General features: G+C 50.1%; 1 long non-coding RNA gene across 1 annotated transcript; it reads right to left on the bottom strand.

The window, feature by feature from the left end:
• Positions 1 to 2,773: 2,773 nt before the first annotated feature.
• LOC147579723 (uncharacterized) lies at positions 2,774 to 3,475 on the bottom strand. The gene is made up of 2 exons (XR_015251798.1): positions 3,374 to 3,475; positions 2,774 to 3,038 (listed from the first exon to the last, which is right to left on the bottom strand). It is a non-coding gene; the product is annotated as an uncharacterized LOC147579723 (long non-coding RNA).
• Positions 3,476 to 9,631: the final 6,156 nt, after the last annotated feature.

The following is a 9,631-nucleotide window of genomic DNA, read 5'->3' as shown; positions in this document are numbered from 1 at the left end:
GTCCGACTTCAGCCAGGTCACGATCTCGCGGTCCTGTGAGTTCGAGCCCCGCGTCGGGCTCTGGGCTGATGGCTCAGAGCCTGGAGCCTGTTTCCGATTCTGTGTCTCCCTCTCTCTCTGCCCCTCGCCCGTTCATGCTCTGTCTCTCTCTGTCCGAAAAATAAATAAACGTTGAAAAAAAAAATTAAAAAGTGCTAAGCATCTAACCACGCATGGAACAAGTCCTCAGAAAAGCGATTTCCTTTCCGTCGCTTCCAAGCCCAAAGGAAACTTCTAGTTGCGATACGGTCTGCAGGCATTTCTGTTTCGTGTCCCACGCAGGAAACCAGCTCCGGGTAACTGGGAAGCATCATAACTGTGGGGTTTTGGGTTGTCGCTGTTTCTGTCGTCATAAAATCCCCCTCATCATCCTGTCCGTGGCGTGGGTCACCTGTAGAACGGGACCTTTTCGTCTTGGGTCCGATTACATGTCCTGACATGGTAAAGCATGTAGGCAGTTACGTGCAGAAGAGACACGAAGTCCCTTGCACGCTAGGAGTGAGTGTGCTCATGAGTGAAAAACCACACTGCCTGTGCCTTCTCCCTGTGCGGACGCTTCCCTGCCGGCTGCTTGCACCCCCTCTGCCCACCAGCCTGCTCCCACCGACCTGACACTTGTCATGATAAGCCTGCCTTACCCCTCCTGAGACCAGACTGCTGGCCTTTGCTCCTTTGCACAGACAAAACACCAAATTTCTCACGTCAGTTGTGCGGGTCGGGGTCCAAATTCTGCCACAGTTTTTAACCACCTATTTGGAGACCGTTTCTCTAGAATTTATTCTTTCTTCTTCCACGCCGTTTCACAAAGAAGGGGCTATTTAGGAAGTGAAATGTAAAATCGAAGGAATTATCAGGGAAATGTAAAGCACAAATGCTATTAAAATTCATGTTCCTGCCCCTGGATAGTTTTGTTGAAATGACGCGGGCAGGTCAAACCTTCCCGAGGTACGGTCACTGCGCTGTCTTTGAGGACTTCGTTAATGCCGGCCTGGACACGATCCAGCTGTCACAGGGCACCATTCGTGGGGGGCTAATTTTTGCCCACATGCATATTAAGTGTCTGCGGTGCAAAAACAAAACAAAACAAAACAAACAAAAAACTGCTGCGGCTCTTTGACATGGAGTCAAATAATCACACCGTATTTAGGATCTGACAGACCCCACTTTAAAGCTCATCCCTTATACATAAATAACTCTCCCTGAACTCAATGTTGCATCTGGGAAGATGGAATGGGAACATTTGTCAAATGCATATTTTTTTTAGGGTGTCAGTGGAATAATGCGTATTTTATGCAGATTGGAATTTTGTAAGTTTAGGAAATCGGTTTAACTGCTATTTCTTGGGTCTCTGAAACAGCATCATTGCTATCAGTTGAATGTTTATGGCTTCTGCTTTGAGCTGCGGCTTCAAGGACAAAGCCCTCATCACCACGTGCAAAGCTCACTTCCTTCTTTAAGACTTAAAAACAATGATCCTTCCAGTGAGGTTTTCTAGGTGAACCAAAATTGACTTCCTTTTGTTAAACCTCTGCTTGGCCCATCCCATCCACACAGCCCTGCCGCTGAGGGCCACCTGTTGTTTGTTGGCCCCAAACAACACAGCTTTCTGAAGCAAGCCCGGGACAGACTAGAAGCTTCCTCCGGCGTGTTTAGGAGGGCCTGGAGATTGTTCATTTGTCCCTGACTATTGTCTAGGGGTGCATTAGAGCCAGGTTTATGTCCCCACAACCGAGTAAGCACTGGACAGAAGCCTCCAGCCCCAACCCTCTGTGTGGTCACGCTGCTTCACTGTACATCTTAAGGGTGGAGTTCTCAAGGGACAGAGCCTGAGGTAGAGATTCACACGCAAGTGACGTATTGAGACAGAAGCATGGAAAAGAAGGTGGAAAACAGGGGGAGGGTATCCGAAGGAGCTGGGCAAGCCTGTAACTGCAGGGGAGTCTAGCTTATACTAGATCCCATGGGGAGCTCTGGAACATAAATGGTACCACAAGGTCGGTCCCCTCGTGACATGGACACCAGCCTTCGGTCGCCACCTCTCGGTCACCTATTAGCTGAAGGTACCCGTGCCGTGTGTGGGTGGAGAACGCGATTTGTACTCTAGGGGCAGGCGTTTTGTGGGAGAAGGCACGGGATGCTGACCAGAAGCCCGTTAATTCAAGAACGGGACAAGTGCCGTGGTGGAGGGCGGTCCACGTGTGTATGGAGCCCCAGCCCAAGGAGCGCAGAGACAAGCTTCCCGTTACAAGGCGTGGAACATACATGGAACCTGTTACCCACGTGGAACCCTGGGCTGGGCTGCTGAATGCCCTGCCTCTGGCTCCCGCCTTCCTTCCTCTTACATCTTAAGCAATATCTCCCTCAGCCAAGGAGTCGGGCTTTGGAGCGAGACCAGATGGTTTGAGGCCCTCTTCTTCCATTTATTAAGAGTAGGACTTTGGGCAAATATCTGTCTCACGGGATTTGGCGAAGATCAAGCAGCCAGTAATTTTAAGGCACTGAGTACGATGCGTGATATGTTAGAGACAGGACGTGGTACGTGTTCGTCAGCTTTATCCATTGTCACCATCAACTCCATTGTCACCTTCGTCATCGTCATCCCCATATCCCCTCCTTCTTCTCCTCCTGCTCCTCCTCCCCCCTCCTCCTTCCCCTTCCGTTTCATCACAAGATGCCCCAGATTTCTTCATCCCAGATACCTTATGCCTCAAATAAAAGAAATCCCTCACTGGAGTGGTTTAAACAATAATAGGAATTTATTGGCTCGTAAAATTGTAAAATTCACAGCCATGTAGCTTGAGGTGAGGATTGATCCAACAACTCAGACAATATCAGCTCGATCCGTTTCCTCTCTGCCTCTCTGCGCTGCCTTTCACAATGTGAGTGTTACCCTCTGACGCGGTGCAACAGTCCTGGCAGTTCTGGTCCCTTCCAGCCGTCGCAGACCTCAAAACCTCACACCGCACCGTCCAGAAAGGGAGAGAAAGTTCCGAGAGATCCTATGGAAGTGAGAGGAGGCATCTCTTACCCAGAATCCCCAGCAAGCATCTCACATTTCATTGGCTTTGAGGAGATTGTGTACTCACTCCTGGACCAGTCACAGCGACAAGAGGAGTCGGCACAGTAATGGGTGAAACTAGAGGGAGCCCGTTCTTGAAAGTGGGGAGGGGATCTACCACACTGACGTCACATGACTGAGAATGCGGGTGCCCCCCAAACACGCCAAGTGCTATTTCCAGGTGGTGGTTGGCTGGAGGGAAGAGAACAACTACCCAAATGTCCCTTGCGCTAACCTGTCCCGTGCCGTTCCCTGTGCCTCAGGCAATTCTCCTACCTTCATTTTCCCATCTCATTCTGGCCCTTCTGTGCCCAGTTTCGTGCCTCTCCCGGCCTCTCCTTTCTGGACTACCTTGGGTGCTCCTGCTGTGGGTGCCCCTAACATCCCCCCCTCTAAAAACACCCGTCTCCCCCGGGACTTATATCATTACATCTGAGTCACCTGTTTACATGTCACCAACCCATTGGATATACGTTTTGGGGAGCAGGAAACTGAGTCAGGCTGTGGTAATTGTGCTAAAAATTATTTGAAAAGGGAATGCAGGGGGGCGCCTGGGTGGCGCAGTCGGTTAAGCATCCGACTTCAGCCAGGTCACGATCTCGCTGTCCGTGAGTTCGAGCCCCGCGTCGGGCTCTGGGCTGATGGCTCAGAGCCTGGAGCCTGTTTCCGATTCTGTGTCTCCCTCTCTCTCTGCCCCTCCCCCGTTCATGCTCTGTCTCTCTCTGTCTCAAAAATAAATAAACGTTCAAAAAAAGAAAATTTAAAAAAAAAAAAAATAAAAATAAAAAAAAAAGAAAAGGGAATGCAGGGATGGGTGAATGAGTGGAAGAATGAGTGAGTGGGTGGTGCGGTGAGTGAGTGAAATGACCTGGGCTTTGATCTCAACCCATTAAGGAAATAACTGTCTCACTTCCTACAGTCCAGGCAAACCAGGGGAGATCATGTTTTCCTAGCTACCAGTCAGAATTGATAGAGGCTCCTGATTTGAGAGAACAAACAAACAACAACACTGAGGCTGGGGAAGAAACCAGTTTCACACTGTGAGAAAGAATCAGGGGTACAAAAATAGCAAATGGGTGCAGTTAACTGTGATCTAAATATCGATCATTAAAGGACTGTCTCAGCCTGAATTACTAGAGTGAGTTCCAAAGCAAAGACCCTGTATCATCAGATAAAGATTGACCATTGGCCACGGTGCTGTGCCAGATGACTAAATCGGGTCTCCTCGACCTTCTCCGGACCGTCCCTCCCTTCGAGTTGACGTTCCAGAGACAGTCACGAATCTGGAGGTACGCTCAAAGGTAAGTCAGCATAGACTTAACCGGAAACGGAGCTCAGGACTGTCTTTGGCAGGCATCTCCCCCTAACCAGGAAACTGATCATTAATATCTACTGTGGGGCTTACATCGATGCAATCATCCAGGGGTTCGGGTAAAGATAAAACTTCATCTGATATTTAAAAAAAAAAGTCTGCATCAACATCACGATATACACAAGGAGGAACATCGCTGGCCATCAGGCAGTGGAACGTAATCAGGACGTGTGGCCTTTATACGGCTCTTGGCATCTCACAGACGACTTGGCATTTGTGATCCCATACCCTGCTCGACCAAATGGGAGGCAGACACTGCTTCTCCCATCTTACAGAAGACAAAACCGAGCCTCAGAATACCAACAGGACTGGTGCAAAGCTGCTAATAATTGCCCATCTAATGATTTGAATTCAGATCCTCAGATCGTTTCTTTTTTTTTTAATTTTCTTTTTAAAATTTTAAAAAATTTTTACGTATTTATTTATTTAGAGAGAGCACAAGTAGGGGAGGGGCAGAGAGAGAGAGAATCCCAAGCAGGCTCCGCCCCGACAGTGCGGAGCCTGATGCGGGGCTCGAACTCACGAGCTGTGAGATCATGACCTGAGCCGAAGTCAGACGTTTAACTGACTGAGCCAGCCAGGTGCCCCTGAACTCACATCTTCTCTTATACACTCAGTACAATTACTCACTCTCCTCCTATGTCAAATGTGAGCAGGATTAAAAGAATCGTAACTTTTGATAAAGAGTGGTTTGGTACAGAACGTCGAGCATGTCAGTCAGAGTATCGCTTGTGTGTGTACGTGTGTGTGCGTGCAGGCGTGCATATATGGTATGCATGTGCACACGAGTGTGCATGTGTGTTTAAATACGCACATGTGTGCATTGTCTGTGTGATTATGTCACGTGAGCGTGTGTGTGTGCAGATACATCTATGTATGCGCATGCATGCTAAACAAATCAAAATAACAAACAAAATAACACAAAAAAACGCCCCCTGGAAGTCAAAAGAGAGAATGATTTTCCAGCAGGTTCCTGCAGAGCCCTTCTCTTTATTCCTGAGAGGTTCAATTAACGGATGCAAGTCATAAAACAGTGCATTTTCTCCCTGCTATGATGCATTGTTTTTAATCTCACTGCCTTGTATTATATCACATTCCTATAATTCTTCCAACAGGAAAAGGCTTGTTTCATGAAAATATAGTCCCCAGCATTTGAAATATAAGTTCACATGCAGGCAACATATATATCACCGAGCCGGCAAACTAACTCACTTACTTAATCCACTAAACTTCAGGTGCTTCCTATATTATGTGAAATGGCTTGAAACAGGCAGAAGCTGCCAGGACCCATCACCGCTTCTTTGCTCAAGAGAGACAGGGAACAGGGAGGAGGCGGGAGTGGAAGTTCCCTCTGTGGACGCCACAATAACATGTCTTTCATTATTACCCAGTGTCAGAACACTGGGTAATGTTCATTGTGCATGCACAATAAATTACTATTTACCTGGCAGTGCCTTTGATAAGCCCGTCTCCTCTCCCTCTTTCTGTCCACGCAGCACGGAGCAGCGAAACCCCTTTGCCTATAATTCTTATTAAGGTGATACCTTTTCTGAATAAGAAAGTACACACTTCCAAAGCCCACACTCTCTGGGGTTTTTGAGGGACATTGTTTTTATTGGTTCCCTTTTATTCCTCCCACCCCGCTGTGTTTTAATGCTATAGTGACTTCTGTGTATACACCTCTCATATTGAAATGTCGGCGGCTGCAGATATATGCAATATTAAAGAGCGCTTATGAATTTTTGACATCTAATTAGTCGCTACCCAGTTAACATGTCAGGACTCAGAGGGATTAGGGAGGCAGCCCTTTCTGAATAAGTTACAGCGAGGCCCCTGTCCTTTTCATGTATTATTCTTTAATGTAGGTGGTGATTATTTGGCTGTGATTAATTGATGAAGCTCATTGGTCTGGCAAGTGGTACCGAATTCACCATCCCTCACTTTTATTTCTCTCCGTGGGGCTCCCCCCGCTTCTGCGGAAGGACTAGCTTCCTTCCAGACAGTCAGGCCTCTCCCTGTGCAGTCGTCGGGGTGGTGGGGCCGCTTGGGGGCCTGGCCTTGACCTCTTGCGGCTCCTTCGCCCCCCCAGGTCAGCCGTGGCCTTTGCGTCCCGCCCGCCCCCCTCGCCTGCCCCCCCCCCCCCCCCCCGTGGAAGCCCCACGCACTGCAGCCCCAGCCAAGGCTCCTCCGACCCGGCGCAGCTCCCCTCAGCTTCCGTTCCGGGTGCCCCCCCTTCTCCCATCCGAGTTTTCAAGCCGTGCTCAGGGCGCCTTGAACACCTGTAGCACCCCGAGGCCTCGCTTGGCTCCCGGGTTCTGCTGCCTGCCCAGACGCCAGGTGACACTCGGGCTCTCCAAGGCCGCTCCTGCCATTGTCTCCAGCTGCGGGGCCCCCAAGAAACCACAAGGGTGAAGAGGCACACAGCCTCCTGGCACCACCCGGTCTGCCCCTGGGGCTGAGGGACGCCAGGCCCTAGAAGAGGCAGCCACACGAGCGGACGTGGAGGAGAGGATGTGCCGGCTGCCTCCGAGGGCCCTGTCCCCCCATGCCCAGCGCCCCCGCTCCAGAGGGCACGCCCCCCCACATGCCCAGCACCCCCCCTCTGCTCCAAGGGCACTGGTCCCCTGTGCCCAGCGCCCCCCGCAGCCCTGCGCCTCCGCCCCAGGGCGACTGGACAGCCTTCCCTCATTCTGCAGGTCACCCTTCTCAGGCTCCGTGCTCCCCGAGGCTGCAGTCCGGGCTCCCCGGGTTCCTCCAGCCGGGGACTGGTGCTCTCTGGGGTTGGCGGATCTCACTGTCTTGGGTTTGAAGATGGTCAGGGATTTGTAATTTTCGAGATAAAGCAAGCAGGGAAGGGGTGTGTGCTCTACAGCCCTGTGTTTAGACAGGGGGCTGTGGAGAAGGTTGGTTTTTCTGCAACTTATGACTCCCTTCAACACACCTGTGCACACGCACGGGCACACATAATGCGCACACGGGAGCACACGCATGTAGACACGCACAGGGACGCACACACACAGACACAAACGCTTGTACACACACACACGCACACGCACAGACACCCACCCTCTCCCCGCTGGCTTTCCAAACAAAGCTTCTGCCCGCAGACTTTTCTACCCTGGCCTCCTGGTTTTACGGGCAAATAATTACTTTTTGCAAAGCAGATTCACCCCCGTGACAAACCCCCCGCGTCCAAATCTATAATTGGGGCGGTTAGAGCTGCGGCCCATTTGTCTGTTTAAACGCGCCAACTCTGGACAAACCATCCTAAAAATGTGTAATTATAAATAAACCTTCACCTACCTCAGCTGGCGGGGTTTTTAATGACGGCACTTGATGTCAATCAAGGCCAGGGCTGGGCGTGCGTGTGAGGGGCCATTCCAGAAATTTCGTGGACATAAGCCGTTCCCCTTATTCTGTTATGTGTATTTAAAAGGGGGAGAGGGGAGAGGAAGCCGGGAGGGGAGAAGGGGAGAGGGGCTGGGGATAGAAGGTGGCGGGGAAGGCATTTTAGCCAAAGGGCCGTGTCCCACCAGCGGGAGAGCCGGGCCCCCACGCCCTGCCCCTCTCCCCTCTTTGTCTCCCCGGCCCTTCCCCGCGTGGGGGTGAGCAGCGAGCCAGGAGTGGGTGTCTATTCGTGGCTGGAAGGGGTGGGGGTCGCTGGCGCTCCTGTGGGGGCGGGGCAGGGGGGCAGCAGGGAGAACAAGGCTTGGGGGGGGGGGTCTTAAGAGGGAAAGTAATCAATGGATGCGTATTCACTTTGTCCTCCGAGGCGGATTCTACCCGAAGGAAACACTGAACTTTGTAGTGTGAGCAGCAGCTGAAATTTAGAATTATTGTTTCCTTCTAACAGAAGACTCATTTTCCACGGCCACATTTGCAGCATAATAAGCTTTTTGTTATTTTTTCAATTAGAGTCAATTGACCTAACAAAATGCTTGGCAATTAAGTGATTTTTGTAATGGTCCGGGGGTAATTTAGCCGAGCTTGTCAGCTGTGTTTCATGAAGCCGAGATGTCTTTTTTTTTTTTTTCCGCGGCTTCTCTCTCTCTCCCTCTCTCTCCTCTCTCTCTCTCTCTCTTGAGCATAATGGCTCATAATTTCGAAATCTTTTCCTTCTGTTTCCCTCACAATAATTCGCAATTACAGGAAGTTGTTGGAGGTGATTTTTTTTTCTACCTTGCCTTTTGAGTCAGTAATTTTAAATAAAATGTACATACTTATAAAAAGGCAGCTATTACTGAAATCACTTTTTGTGTAAACTCAATTATTTTATGAATAGTGACACCAGCTTATATGGGTCCCGCTCCCGAAGGCTGAGGCATTATTATCTTCAGGGTAAAAGGTTTGGAACATTCAGAGCACTCTTTCCAAATCGCACCAGCTTTCAATAAGGTAAACACAACTCGGGGCGAGCGGGAGGCCGCCGGGTTACCTGGGCCTGATAAAAAGACAGAGGGAGGCATCATCTGCAGCCTCCTGGCCGCCCCCGCCCCTCGGCAAGTCCTGGACTTGAGCTTCTCATTCTCTGATTTATGAGGGGATTTCTCATTTGCCTAATTGATGCATTTTCTTAAGACGACATCTGGAGTTACATTTCCCTTTTAAAAGGCTGCCGTTGGATCTGATGACTGGATCAGATGTTCCTTCATTGGATTACTATCTGTTTATACCTTTATGAAAAAAAAAAAAACACCAACAACAAACAAACATATTCCGTTCGAATCTGCGTGGTGCACACTTCTAGAAACAGCCAGGAAACTGTGTGCCCTTGTTCTTTCGAGCAGTTTTGGCAAAAGGAGGTAATGCGAGTCCTCGTGGGGCTGCGTGTTATCGAGCTTCATCTGTAACCTTTAGAAGGTGCACGCATGCTTCTGGGTTACTAGACGTGGTTCACGCCAGTCTCTGGTCTCACACCTGAGTTAGAATCCCCTGTTGACTTCTGTTGGTCCCCATTGTGAAAAACAACTTAAAGGCGACTCACTTGACTCCTTGGCGGGAAACCTTCCAGTAGGGGGCAGTAGGAGAGCAAGCCAGCCAACCTCCACGTTGGCTAGCTAGCCCTTCACCGGGGCAAGACCACCAGCCCTGAGAAACCCATCGCTTCCTGGTGAGACCCAGAGCTAGAGAGTTCCATCGGTGCTTACCACGGGTTTTGAGCT

Source organism: Puma concolor, chromosome B3 (genome assembly GCF_028749965.1).
Source record: "Puma concolor isolate L17-30 chromosome B3, mPumCon1.1.hap2, whole genome shotgun sequence".
Lineage (NCBI taxonomy): Eukaryota > Metazoa > Chordata > Mammalia > Carnivora > Felidae > Puma > Puma concolor.
This window is presented reverse-complemented; position numbering and strand designations above follow the sequence as displayed.